Source organism: Saimiri boliviensis, chromosome 11 (assembly GCF_048565385.1).
Source record: "Saimiri boliviensis isolate mSaiBol1 chromosome 11, mSaiBol1.pri, whole genome shotgun sequence".
NCBI lineage: Eukaryota > Metazoa > Chordata > Mammalia > Primates > Cebidae > Saimiri > Saimiri boliviensis.
In genome coordinates this window covers 89,938,686-89,954,465 of record NC_133459.1, presented here as the reverse complement: position 1 = coordinate 89,954,465, position 15,780 = coordinate 89,938,686, and positions in this window count along the sequence as shown.

Here is a 15,780-nt window from a genome sequence, read left to right as displayed (position 1 = left end):
TCAAGAGATGAGTTGGTCAAGGTTATGCAAGACACACTGGAAGGGTGGAGACCCAGTTAACTAGGGGATTGCTGTAGCATTCCTCCCATGAGACAACAAGGACTTGGGCCATGAATGTGTGTCAGTGCACATGGTGAGAAAGGATGAAAGCTTTTCAAGGAAGAAAAATACCTGGCTTGAGCATACTGGGTTAGAGATGATGGTAGGACTTCTTGTCTAACAGGAGTTTGAAGGTATGAGGCTGGAGCTTAGGGGAGAGGGCAGCAGGGAGAAACATACTGACACAGAGGGGCAGTCAGTGGCATAGATGTTACAGCTGAAGCTGAGAATGGAGATTTCAGAAAGAAAGAATGTGAAGGGAGGGACAGAGAAATGTGAGTTGGGAAGCACCCACATTTAGGACATAGGATGAGTAAGATGAGCAAGTGCAAGAGGGAACACCCAACCTGGAACGTGAGACTCAGAGTATAGCCAGAGAATCAAAGGAGCAGAGTGGCTAAGGTGGGAGATGTCACCACTAGGACAGGAAGAAACTGTATGATCCGGAAGGTGAGGTCTTTTGGGAGAAGAGTTTCAGTGGCAATCTGGGACTGGAAATGGGATCACATGGATGGAGGAGGAAAGGAGCAGCAAGGTGATGGGCTGGTGGTCATATCAAACAGTGAAGCAGTTACGATGACAGGCTTATGGCTGTAGTACCTGAATCCCGGTTCCATCCAAACTGTACAACTTTAACTGGTATAAGTTTATCTAAGCCCTAATGTACTAGGTTGAGTACGGTCCCCCAAATTCATGTCATTCCCAGATCTGAATGTGACCTTATTTCACAGTAGGGTCATTACAGATATAGCTAGTTTACAATGAGGTTATAATGGAGAAGGGTGGTCCCATAATCCAATATGACTGGTGTCCCAATAAGAAGAGGAGAGCCGGGCGCGGTGGCTCAAGGCTGTAATCCCAGCACTTTGGGAGGCTGAGGCGGGTGGATCATGAGGTCAAGAGATCGAGACCATCCTGGTCAACATGGTGAAACCCCATCTCTACTAAAAGTGCAAAAAAATTAGCTGGGCATGGTGGTGCGTGCCTGTAATCCCAGCTACTCAGGAGGCTGAGGCAGGAGAATTGCCTGAGCCCAGGAGGCAGAGGTTGCGGTGAGCCGAGATCGCGCCATTGCACTCCAGCCTGGGTAACAAGGGCGAAACTCTGTCTCAAAAAAAAAAAAAAAAAGGAAAAAAAAAAAAAAGGAAAAAAAAAAAAAGAAGAGGAGAAAGACAGAGAGAGGAGAACGTGCAGGGAAGACACCCAGCGTGATGACAGAGGTAGGTACGGAGGTCATGCAGTTGCAAACCAAGGAACTCCAAAGACTTCTGACAACATCAGAAACTAAGAAAAAGGCACAGAACAGAGTCTCCCCTTGAGCTTCAGAGGGTGCCTGCTGACACCTTCATTTTGGACTTCTCTCCTCCAGGACTATGAGAAAATAAATATCTGTTAATGTAAGCCACCAGTTTATAGTATTTTATTCTGGCAGCAATAGGAAACTAATACGCTCATTCTTAAAGTGAGAAGAATAACACTTTCATCATAGGGAGGATGAGCAATATAACATGAAAAATGCTTAGCGCCGTGTCTGTGCCATACAAAGAACTCAGATAAAGCCAGGTGCGGTGGATCGCAACTGTAATCCCAGCCACTAGGAAGGCCAAGGCAGGAGGATTGCTTGAGGTCAGGAGTTCTAGACCAGCCTGGGCAACAGAGTGAGACCCCATCACTAGGGGAAAAAAAAAACTCAGTTAAATGTTGACGATATACTGTGTTATTCTTTGAAGAATTTTGATTGCAGAGGAAAGGCAAAAGTGATCTTAGATGAGCCAGGTAAACAATAAAGTAAGTGCTGTTTTCTGTTTTCTCTTTTAGTAGGAATTATTTGTGTATATTTAAACAAAGAAAATAAATAAGATCTCCAACAAGAGGAAAATAGCTAAAGAATTTGGAGATGATATGATATTTTCATCAAAGACCAAATCTGGTGCAAATGAAGATTCAAGAGATGTGACTGTAAAGTAAAATATTTTTAGCTATTTAGTATTTTACTTTATAGTCACATTTATATCATTTATAATTCCCAGTTGATATTACCCTTCAGAGACGACATTCTGGAATGCATGACTCTTGTTCTAATGGTGTTACCATTCACTCAAATACTTTCGAATTTTCTTCAAAACCAGGTTATAAATTACTCAAAGGTTTTACCTCTTAAGACACACCTCAGTTCTGATCAAAATAAATATTTCCCAGGTTAGTCACTTAACTGACATGATGCCAAACAACTTCTGACTATATCCAAACACCACATCTATCCTCACATTAGCACCATTGAGGGTTTTTTTTTTTTTAATGGGCCAAATATTTATCAAAGCTGTTTTAAAATACCTAAATATGAAAAACAAAATTCTGATTTTAAATGGAAAATAAACCTTGCTGGCTTACATTCTGAATGACTTCAAACTAGGCAAGTTTTTCAATATAAGTTTTTCAAAGTTATGTATTATGCATAAAGATTTTCACAGTCATTAACAGCCCTAACAGGCTACTCTGACTGGAGCAATAATAAAACTTTCAAGGAGTGTATTTCTATTTCAAGGAGTGTATGTCTACTCAGCAATTTCAAAGTCAGTGATCAATTTAAACCCATGGATTTATTTTCTTCTTTCTCATATCTTAGGCTTCAGTGTATATGAGAAGGGAATGGCCTTGCTTTTCAGAGGTTTACAAAGAATAGAAAGGAATAAATAATAATTTCAAAATGCTTAATAATCTATTGATACTATGTTCAAACTTTCAGAAGGGAAGGAAGATGGGCAAAGGCTAAAAGGGCCTTTATGTCCTCTCTTTAAGTAACTTTTCCAGAGGTTACAGAGAAGGTCAGAAGGTCATTAACAAAGTCACAATGAGATCTTTCATTAATTTTTTTAACTTTGGTAAGAATCTAAGATCTGTCCTCTTAACAATGAGAGCCTTGAAAATGGGTCCCTCCTTCCCCATAAACCAAGAATTTGTCAAGGTACAACTTCAATTCTTTATTCATCCTTCTACCGTGCTTCATGCATTGTATTTTACAGTAAAATAATAAACTACACTTTGGAAGTTGAAAATCCAGGATGAATATAAGGAAGGTTAAGTTAAAGGGCAAGCTCCCTTGGCAGCCAGACTCAGAAGCAAGCCACGCTCCTTGGTCGCAGGGAGGAAGTCACATTTTGCTGTGCAACTTGTTGGCTTACATGCAACCCTTGGCCTAATTTTAAAAGATGACAACTATGCAACCATTGCCTAATGCAGTGTCTTTCTAAATAGATGTTTGTTAATTTGAGTTTCAAAACTGTCTTAAATTATTTTTGTTATCTGGAAAGATGAAGAAACTAAGATAGTTGATAGTCTGCTCTAACTGATACAAGCATTTTTCAAACTGGAAATTAGGTCACATGGCTGTGGCTATGAGGAAGGCCATTCATCTTATTCTATTTTTATAAGTCTCTAAGCATTTGCACAATATGAATATCAGTGACTGGGTACACATTTACATATATATATATATATATATATATATATATATACACACACACACATATATAATGAGTACACACATATGTTATATATACTATGTAATATACGTAATATATTTGCTGAGTAAACATATATGCTATATATGCATGTATTATAATATAAATTATAATACTTACATATTACATATAATACATAGTCATGCCTTGCATAACAACATTTTGGTCAACAATGGACCGTATATACAGCAGTGGTCCCATAAGATTATGATGGAGCTGAAAAAAATTCCTATCGCTTAATGACATTGTAGACATCCTAATGTCATAGAAAAATGCATTACTTATGTGTTTACAGTGGTGCTGATGTAAATAAACCTCCGTCATATCAAAGTAGAAAACATACAATATATAATACATAATTGTATATGATGAATGATAGTAAGGAACTATAGGCCCGGCGTGGTGCCTCATGCCGGTAATCCCAGCACTTTGTTAGGCTGAGGCAGGTGGATCACCTGAGGTCAGGAGTTCGAGACCAACTTGGTCAACATGGTGAAATCCTGTCTCTACTAAATACAAAAAATTAGCCAGGTGTGGTGGCGGGTGCTTGTAATCCTAGCTACTTGGGAGGCGGAGGCAGGAGACTTGCTTGAACCCGGGAGATGGAGGTTGCTGTGAGCCAAGATTATAACATTGCACTCCAGCCTGGGCCACAGAGTGAGACTCTGTCACAAAAAAAAAAAAAAAAAAAAAAAAAAAAAAAAAAAAAAAAAAAAAAAAGGTTAACATAAAACAGCCTCAGGTAAATCTTTCCAGAGGGATTCCAGAAGGCATTGCCATAGGACATGACAGCTCCATATGTGTTATTGCCCCTGAAGGCCATCCATGGGACAAGACGTGGATGTGGAAGACAGTGATATTGATGAACCTGACCTTGTTTAGGCCTAGGCGAATGCATATGTTTGTGTTTTAGTTTTTAACAAAAAAAACTAAAAGGTAAAAAAAAAAAAAAAATGACAAAGTTTTGCAGACAGAAAAATCTTTTTTTTAAATTTTTTTATTTTTTATTTTTTATTTTTTATTTTATTATTTTTTTATTGCATTTTAGGTTTTGGAAAAATCTTATGGCATAAAAATATGAAGAAAAAAACATTTTTGTACAGCTGTAAAATATGTTTGTGTTTTAAATGAAGTATTATTACAAAGAGCCAAAATGTTTTCAAAGTTTAAAAGTTTACATGGTAAAATTGTTACTGTAAGCTAAGATTAATTTATCATTAAATATAGAAAAAATTTAAAAATAAATGGAACGTAACCTAAGTGCGCAGTGTTTATGGAGTTTATAGTAGTGTACAGTAAGGTCCTGGGACTTCACATTCACTTGCCACTGACTTACTGACTCAGCTACAGCAACTTCCAATCCCACAAGCTCCATTCATGGTAAGTACCCTGTAGAGTTTTACCAATTTTTTATCTTTTTTTTTTTTTTTTTTTGAGACGGAGTTTCGCTCTTGTTACCCAGGCTGGAGTGCAATGATGCGATCTCGGCTCACCGCAACCTCTGCCTCCTGGGTTCAGGCAATTCTCCTGCCTCAGCCTCCTGAGTAGCTGGAATTACAGGCACACGCCACCATGCCCAGCTAATTTTTTTTGTATTTTTAGTAGAGATGGGGTTTCACCATGTTGACCAGGATGGTCTCGATCTCTCGACCTCGTGATCCACCCACCTCGGCCTCCCAAAGTGCTGGGATTACAGGCTTAAGCCACCGCGCCCGGCCCAATTTTTTATCTTTTACGCCATATCTTGACTGTTCCTTTTTTAATTTAGATGTCTTTAGATGCACAAATACTTCCCATTATGTTACAATTGCCTGTGGTATTCAGTACAGTAACCTGCTGCACAGGTTTGTAGCCTAGGAGCAATAGGCTATTCCATCTACCCTACATGTGAAGTAGGCTATACTATCAGATTTGTGTAAGTACACTCCATTATGTTCACACAACGACAAACTTGACTAATGATGCATTTCTCAGAAAGCATCCTCGTTGTTAAGCTATGAATGACTACATACATTATACAAATAAAACGTAATACATATGTATTATATATATTGTATATAATATCGTAATGTGATATGAATTATGGAATGCAAATATAATATATTTACTAGTATTATAAAGCACACATATATGAACATATAATATGTGTTCTCAGTAACAGGTTACCTATTTCTTTATTGTTTCTAATGTATGTTTTATTCTCCCTTAAATAGATGCTAAGGTCTTTGAGGGTAGAAAAAAAGTCTTCTATTTTTTAACACATATAATTAGCATAATGAGAGAAAAGTGATATAATTATAAATTTGTGTTCAACCTCATCCTTTTACAATAAGCCAGATATTAGTTTCCCAATTAACCAGATATTTGCAATATGAGCTTGAAAAAGTTATCTAAGAAGGCATCAAAAATGACCATTCATCACAGATATAGAAAAAAAAATCCTAAAATTTATATGGAAGCACAGAAAACCCTGAATAGACAAAGCTCTCCTAAGCAAAAAGAACACAACTGGAGAAATCATGTTACCTGATTTCAAATTATATTAATACTATAAAGCTATACTAACCCAAACAACCTGGTTCTGGCATGAAAACTGACACATAGACCAATGGAACAGAACCCAGAAACCAGAAATCAATACAAACATTTAGAGTAAACTCATTTTTGACAAAGGTGCCAAAAATACACATTTGGGGAAAGAAAGTCTTTTCAACAAATGGTGCTAGGAAAACTGGATATCCATATGCAGAAGAATGAAACTAGACCCTTATTTCTTGCCATATAAAAAATCAAATCAAATAGATTAAAGACTTAAATCTAAGACCTCAAACTAGGAAACTACTAAAAGAAAACATTAGGGAAATGTTCTAAGACATTGATCTGGGCAAGGATTTCTTGAAAGATGCCTCAAAAACACTGGCAACCAAAGCAAAAATGGACAACTGGGATCCCATCAAGCTAAAAATCTTCTGCACTGCAAAGGAAACAATCAGCCAAGTGAAGCGACCACCCACAAAGTGGGAGAAATATGTGCAAACTAGTCATCTGGCAAGGAATTAATAAGCACAATTTATACGCAGCTCAAACAACTCAATAAGAAAAATGTCTAATAATCTTATTTAAAAATGGGCAAAAGATCTGAACACACAAAACGCTCAACATCACTAATCATCAGTTACGTGCAAACCAAAACTACAATAAGATATCATCTCACACCAGTTAAAATGGCTTTTACCCAAAAGACAGGCAATAATGAATACTGGTAGAGGATGTGGAGAAAGTTGCATAACACATATAATTAGTATAATGAAAGAAAAGTGATAAAAATTATAAATTTGCATTCAATCTCCCACTGTCGATGGGAAAATAAATTAGTACAGCCACTGTGGAGAACAGCATTGTTTCCTCAAAAAACTAAAAATTAAATTAGCTGTATGATCTAGCAATCCCACTGCTTGGTATATTTCCAAAGGAAAGAAGATCAGTAAACAGACAAGACATCTTCACTCCCGTGTTTGTTGCAGCACTATTCACAATGGCCAAGATACGGAATCAACTTAAGGGTCCATCAATGGATGAATGGATAAAGAAAATGTGATGCATATACTCAATACAATATTATGCAGCCATAAAAAAAGAATGAAATCTTGTCACTTGTAACAACTAGGATGGAACTGAAGGAGAATATGTGAAGTGAAATAAGCCAGGCACAGAAGATGAATGTCACATGTTCTCATATGTGGGAGCTAAAAATTAAATAATTAAATATATGGAGATTAAGATTAGAATGATGGTTACTAGATGTTGGGAAGGGTAGTGGGGAGAAGGGAATAAAAATGAATGGTTAATGAGTACAAAAATTACAGTTTGATCAAATGAGTAAGAGCTAGTATTCCGTAGCACAGTAGGGTGATCACAGTTAACAAAAATATATTGCACATTTAAAAATAACTGAAAGAGTGGTATTGGAATGTTCCTAACACAAAGAAATAACGAATGCTTGAGACAAAGGAGATCCCAATTACTCTGATTTGGTCATTATAAATGGTATGCCTGTAACAAAACTCACAGGTACCCCATAAATACAATTATTATATAGCCATAATAATTAAAATTTTTTAAATTAATTTAAAAATAATTGTAATATGTACCCATAATAAAATTAATTTTTTAAAAGATAGGAAAAAGACCATTGGGAAAATTTACATTCAGTTTCCATTTTTTAAATACAATTAATATTTCCAGTTGAATTCAGTTTATGATGGATTGGGTTGGGTACCCAATTGGACAGAACTTTAAAAGTGATGGGATTATATTTATTCTGTGTGATAGATAAAAAACTTAGAAAGTCAGAATAAGTGAAGAAAGGTGGTCTGGATGAATTCTCTAGGAAAAAGTCTTTGCCAGCTGCAAGATATTTGCTTGGTGGCAGGATTTTGTGAGTAGACAAGATACACTCAACTTGTTTGTGTCTGATAGAAACTTTGGATTATCTAGCTTTGATTAGTAAGCTGAATTCACCAACTGACTTCTAGAAAATAGAATCACTGGAAACCTCAAAAGCAGAAGAACATATATATATATATATTTGAGACAGTCTCCCCTGTTGCCCAGGCTAGAGTGCAGTGGCACCATCTTGGCTCACTGCAACCTTCACCTCTGGGATTCAAGCAATTCTGCTGGCACAGCCTACCAACTGGCTGGGACTACAGGTGTGCACCACCACACCCAGCTAATTGTATTTTAGTGGAGATGGGTTTTCACCATGTTAGCCAGGATGGTCTCTATCTCCTGACCTCATGATCTGCCCACCTCTGCCTCCCAAGTGCTGGGATTACAGGTGTGAGCCAATGCCCCCGGCCAAAAGAATGCATTTTTAACAGAGCAGTATAGGAATACTAATTAGGGAATAATAGGATGCTGAACTACTGAAGAAAAAGTCCCAAAACAACAATAACTTGCTAAAATAATCAAAATGTTCAGGACCTAGTTTAAGGAGAATGTGTTCAAGTGCCACGTGGAGGTGGCCCATCTGGTAAGTACGAATTCCAAAGAATGGAGGTCAGTGTTCCAAAGTGTAGAAGTTATGTAAGCTTTAATGCATAGTTACAACGATCTGATTAGCTGAGGTGGTCTTTTTTTCTTGGGAAAGGTACATTTGACATTCCACATGGAAGATGTAATTGTTATAGGGTCTTGGGCACCATCTGGTCTGTGTTGGTACAGCACCATAAAGGAGGCAGCTAATCTATAACAAAGATCAGTGATGGAAGGGAAGATCTGGGCTCTGGTCTCTCTTAGTCATTTACAGAACAAGATCAATGAGGAAGAGAGAGTTCAGCTATAATCCAAGAAACAGAATTGCAAACATGTGACATGACTCAGTCTCAGGGCTTACCTTCTCTGTTGGCATAATAAATTTAGAGGGTTCAAAAATGTTATTTTCTTTTATAAGCTCTATACCACAGAAATTCAAAGGGGATTCCAGATCAGCTGGGGGGCTCTGTGTCTGTTCTATGCACTCTTTCAAGAACCCAGGCTGATACTGGCTTTGACATCTTTGATATGTGACTTTCAAAAATACTGGAGTGTCACCATCCCAATGAGTCAGAAAAGTAATAAGAGTATGGAGCAACAGTTACAAGAGGTTTCTATATGCCAAGCATGGAAGTGACCCACATAATATTTAGACAAATTCCAAGGCCATACTTTACTGCAAAAGTGGCTGGGAAATGTATCAGTTTGCATGCCCAGGAAGAAGAGATTTTAGTGAACAGTGAATATCTCTGCTTTAAAAGTCACTCAACAAGCAGATCTAAAGTTCCTGTAAGTTTTGAGCTTCAGAAGTCTTATTAAACCAAGGGACAGGCCAGGTGTGGTAGTTCACACCTGTAATCCCAGCACTTTGGAGGCTGAGGCAGGCAGATCACGAGGTCAGGAGATCAAGGCCATCCTGACCAACATGGTGAAACCCCATCTCCACTACAAAGACAAAAAAATTAACTGGGTATGGTGGTGCACACCTGTAGTCCCAGCTACTTGGGAGGATGAGGCAGGAGAATTGCTTGGCAGGAAGAAATTGCAGTGAGTGGAGATCGAGCCAATGCACTATAGGCTGGGTGACAGTGTGAGACTGTCTCAAAAAAAAAAGTTGGGGGGAGGCAAACTAAAGAAGTAACGGTTAAATTTTGGGGATTTGGATTTAGACAGTGTTGGGCTTGGTGACCTTGAAAAGTTACTGGCTACTCAGAGCCACAATTTCCTTATTTGAAAAGTGAAGCAAATAACAGCACAACCTTAAAAGGGTGTTGTGAGGGTTAACAGTTTATAGACTGCTATATGAAAGATAGAAAGCATTAAATAAATGATAGTTTTGAAGCTGTTCCTGACAACTCTACTTCTCATTTCAAAGCTTCTTTCAATAATAGAAGGGTGGTGCCTTCTGTTGAACATACTGTATAACCCAGTTATCTTTAAATCTCCTGAATTTCTCAGATGGTTAATTTTGTGTGTTAAATAGAATTATGGGCCAGGCGTGGTGGCTCACACGTGTAATCCCAGCACTTTGGGAGGCCAAGGCAGGAGGTTCGCCTGAGGCCAAAAGTTTGAGACCAACGTGACCAACATGGAGAAACCCTGTCTCTACTAAAAAATACAAAATTAGCTGGGCATGGTGGTGGGCACCTGTAATCTCAACAACTCAGGAGACTGAGGCAGGAGAATTGCTTGAATCCAGGAGGTGGAGGTTGAGGTGAACCTAGATCACATCATTGCACTCCAGCCTGAGCAACGAGAGTGAAACTCCACCACAAAAAAACAAAAACAAAAACAAAAAACTATGGTTAATTTTATGCATCAATTTGGTGACTGGGCCATGGAATGCCCAGTTATTTGGTCAAACATTATTTGGGGTGTTTCTGGGAGGGTGTTTTTAGTTGAGAGTAATATTTACACTGGTGGATGAAATAAAGCAGACTGCTCGCCCTAATGTGGGTGGGCCTCATCCAATCAGCTGAAGACCCAAATAGAATAAAAAGGCTCCCCCAAGTAAGGAGAGAATTCTTCTTGTCTAACTGTCTTTGAACTGAAACATTGGCTTTCCTGGTTCTCAGGCCTGCAGTCTCAGACTGGAACTACACTATTGACTCTTTTGGGTTGCCAGCTTGCCAGTTCACCCTGCAGATCCTAGGATTGTCAGCCTCCATAATCATGTGAGCCAATTGTTCTTAATAAATGTCCTTCTATGCATATGCAACCAATTGGTTCTGTTTCTCTGGGGGAACCCTAACTAATACTCTTTTCCTAACTAAAATGCTGCATACAGCTGGGAGCCCCTGAAGCCCATTTTCTCACTGATATTTTGTGAATGCTCTACGTTTCGGAGCAGAATAGGGCTATTTTTAATGGGTATTTGTCACTAAACTTGCATTTCTCCTGTATTCTCAATTTTATCACTTACCTTCTCTTGATACTACACTGTTTCCACCCTACATTAAATTCTTTCTTCATGGCCAAATATCACTTTCCACACTTTTACTAAAGGAAACAGTGTTATGTCACAGGGAGGGAAGGTAACTCCCAGGCAGCATGGATTGAAGTGGCTGGGGGCCAGAACCGGGAGAGACCTTTCACTGATCACATGTCATATCATGAGAGTTTTGAGTCATGTGACTTCTCACACTAAAAAAAATAGTGAGAAAGAGGTAGATTCTGGCTCATCAAGAGAATCCTTCACAAGTTCTTTTTCCTTGTTCTTTAAAATAAATAATTATTTAGAAGATTGCCATTCCTGGCATGTGTATACATATGTAACAAACCTGCACATTCTGCATATGTACCCCAGAACTTAAAGTATAATAATAAATAAAAAATAATAATAGGGGCAGGGCGCGGTGGCTCAAGCCTGTAATCCCAGCACTTTGGAAGGCCGAGGTGGGTGGATCACAAGGTGGAGAGATCAAGACCATCCTGGTCAACATGGTGAAACCCCGTCTCTACTAAAAATACAAAAAATTAGCTGGGCATGGTGGTGCGTGCCTGTAATCCCAGCTACTCAGGAGGCTGAGGCAGGAGAATTGCCTGAACCCAGGAGGCGGAGGTTGCGGTGAGCCAAGATCGCGCCATTGCACTCCAGCCTGGGTAAAGAGAGCGAAACTCTGTCTCAAAAAAAACAAAACAAACAAACAAACAAAAACAGTAAAATAATAATAATAATAATAATAATAATAATAATAAATTGCCATCCCCATACAGTTCTTAAAAAAAACTAAAAACTAATAGTATTTAAATGTTACAGTAATAAAAACTAGCATTCATTGAATATTTACTGCTCCAGACTCCATTCAAAGCACTTAAATACCAAATACTTTGATCCTCAAAATAGCTCAAGGAAATATTATAATTAAATACATACTATCTATAATTAAAAACATATATTATACATAGAATATTAGGGTTTACAGAGGAGAAAACTGAAAGTTACAGAGGTTAAGTAACTCACTAAATGTTGAATGTTCACACCTGGCAAAGCAATAAGATCAGGATTAAAGCTTAGGTAGTTTAGCTATAGAGATAAGAAGTAGAAAAAAATGTATACTCTGTTATAATCTGATGGAGAAGGGGAGGAAGAGCAGGTTGTGAGGAAGTGGAGTTATATAATTTTAGGATTGCTGAGTGTGAATGGTCACTAGATACATTCTAAACAGAGGATGAAGTGTATATTAGTTATGGTGGTAGAGATTACTATAAAAATATAAAAACAAAACCAATCCTTTCAAATGGTAAGGAACACATAAACAGAGCAAAGGAAATACAAACCATACCCATAAAATATCCCACTGTAGCCCTGGTTCCAGCCCTAGACCGTGAGAATGGCATGTACTCAGAGCTCGACATCTTCCTTAGCCTCAGGTATGAAATGAGAAGACCTGTGGAGTTCTCTGAGCTGAACTGCAGTCTTCATGCTGCAGTCTTCATGCTGCATAAGCAAGAAATAAAATTTGTTGTTTAAGCCAATGAGATCTGAGGTTTCTTTGTTATGCAGCATGAGCTACTAAAACCTCACATACAGCCTATGACAGACCTCGTGGACAAAATAGGTAAGACTACAGAAGACCATTAGTAACAACTAATATGGTAGAGCTTATTCATGTATAACAACACTATTTCCTAAAAGCAGAAAGTACACTTTGTGTGTGTGTGCTCATTTACCAAAATTAGCCTATGCTGGGCTAGAAAAAGAAAAAAAAAAATCAGTGAGTTCCAAGAAGTAGAACTAGTAAACTAAATCGTAATTAAACTATCATTAGATATAGTGAACTCCAAGTTTCTCTTCAAAGAATCAGTATGTCAATATGTTCAGCTCTCTTACTCTTTTTTTTTTTGAGATGGAGTCTCACTCTTGTTGCCCAGGCTAGAGTGATCTCAGGTCACTGCAACCTCCACCTCCTGGGTTCAAGTGATTCTCCTGCCTCAGCCTCCCAAGCAGCTGAGATTACAGGCATGCACCACCATGCCTGGCCATTTTGTATTTTTAATAGAGACAGGGTTTCTCTATGTTGTTCAGGTTGGTCTTGAACTCTCGAACTCAGGTGATCCACTCGCCTCAGCCTCCCAAAGTGCTAGGATTACAGGCGTGAGCCACCAAGCCTGGCCCACTCTCTTATTCTTTAAATTATCCACTTTGAAGTTTAACTTCCTTGTAGTTTCAGTAAACAACTTTTTCCACCAGTTCTAATCAGTAGTTCACATCTGTTACCCCGGTCCCCTGCTCCATCCTGACTCATCCCAGTTTCCTGCTCCAGTCACGTGCTCCAGTCACTTGCCCTGGTCACCTGCTTTGACCTGAGTCACCCTTGGTCACCTACTCTGACCTGTCCCATTACTGTCCTTTCCATCAAACTACCCACCCTGCCACTCCAGCTCATACCTCTGCTTTCTTTAAAATAGCCAATTGGAATTAGCTTAGACTGTGTGGTCTAATAACCCTAGCAAATAGGGGAATGACACAACAATAGGAGCTACCTGCATCAGGAATAAGAACTCCTTCCTCTCCCTTGTCCAGGTGTGTGCTCACCATTGCTCCATCTGAGACACGCCTTTTATAGAAGTAAACTGCCTCGTTGAAGAAATATATATTCAAGTGCTGCTTCTTTTGTGGCACTGAAAATTTACATATAACACTATCAATTGCTAAAAATAGAGAACCCTGTCACCTGGGAAGCTAAAAAATTTTAAAGAAACTCTTATAAATAACTTCAACATAGAAATCAAAACTAAAATAGCAGAATTTCTAAAAAACAACCAGTATTAAATATTAATAAGACACTACATGTCAAAAGCTATGCAATACAGCTAAAGAAGGCTCAAGATTGTAAATTCAATCTTAAATACCTATATTAAGAAACAAGAAAGAATAAAAACAAGTGAATCAAGCAGCTAACATAAAATTCAACAAAGTAACAGCAAAACAATCCAAGAAAAAGCAGAAGAAACTAATAATGATAAAGCAAAAAAAAAAAAAAAAAAAGCTTAAGTAGTATACTGAAAAATGGGAAACTGATTAGCCTAAGACCTAATTAACTGGGAAAAATATAAAATGATTAACAAATATAATTAAGAAAAAAATAATATAAAATATTAATTCACAAAATAAGTAGTGTACTGGAGAAGTTAAAAGAATTGTGAGAGGTATTAACGCTGCACATAATTTTTAAAAATTGTATCTGCTAGATAAAAATAGGTCAAAATGAAAAACGATAGACAAGAACTAAGAAGATTTAAAAAAACTTGATGGACCACCAATTGCTATGTAAACAAAAATACTAAATGGCAAAAGTTGTCAAAGAGCTGCCTTCCCCAAAGTATTGAAAACATTTTCACAGTTGAATTTGACCAAATATTTAAGAAAAATATAAATCCAAATAAGGAAAGCATCCTAATTATTTTTTATGAAGCCAAACACAACATAATTGGGAGAAAACTAAATTAAATAGAGAAAACTCCAGATCATTCTCACTTATAATACTGATGACAAAATTCTAACAATGAAGATACAGAATTAAGTAGCATATAAAAAAGAATAAGAGATCATGATCAAATGCCATTAATTACAGAAGTTCAAAGAAAGTGTATTAGGAAATATATTAATATGATTCACTGTGTTCAAAGGAAAAAGTAACATGGTCACATCTGCAGATGTAAAAAACAACCTATTCAATAACCTGTCAAAATCACAATTCTTAAGAGAACAAGAGTAGATTAAGTCTTTTCAATTTCTCCTAAATTTATTTATAATTTAACATGATTCCAATTAACATATAACCAGTCCAGCCTGGGCAACATAGTGTGACCCCATCTCTACAAAAAAAAAAAAAAAAAAAAAAAAAAGCTGGCTCACACCTGTAGTCATAGCTACTTGGAGGCTGAGGCAGGAGTCTGAAGTACAGTGAGCCATGATCATGCCACTGCACTCCAGCCTGAGTGACAGACAGACTCTGTCTCAAATAATAAAATAAAATAAAACCAGTAATATTTTTAAATTAGAAAGCTAATTTTAAAGTTCATCTGGAATAATACACATTTGAGTTTAATCAAAAACATGCAAAAGTGAGTACAAAAGAAGGACACTTAACCCATATTATACAGTTAAAGCAAATAACAATAGTGTGGTGCCATCACATAAACAGACAGAGAGATGTAACAGAAAGTCCAGAAATATGCATAAGTATATACAGGAATTTTGTTCATGCTACATCAGATGTTTTAGATCAGTGGAAAAATGATCAATTATTCAATAAATGTTTTGAGACAATTAGGTGACCATCTAGAAAAAAATCAGGATCTCTATCAAACTCTTTCCATTAAAAAAATTCCAGGTGGACTAAAGGTGCAAACAAGAAAAAACCTACAATATTTGTAGAAAAAAAATATAGGATACTTTAAAAAAATCAAATCTGGAGAAGGGAAGACATCTTTAAAGCATAACGGAAGACAGATACTGTAAGAGAATAGATTGGCAATGTAAATATCAGAAATTTCTGCATGACAAGAAAACTTCTGTTGAAGTTAAAAGGCAACTGACAAAGGCAACTGACAAACTACAAAAGAAATACACAATATGTATCACAATGGTTAATCTGTTAAATATATAAAAGCTCCT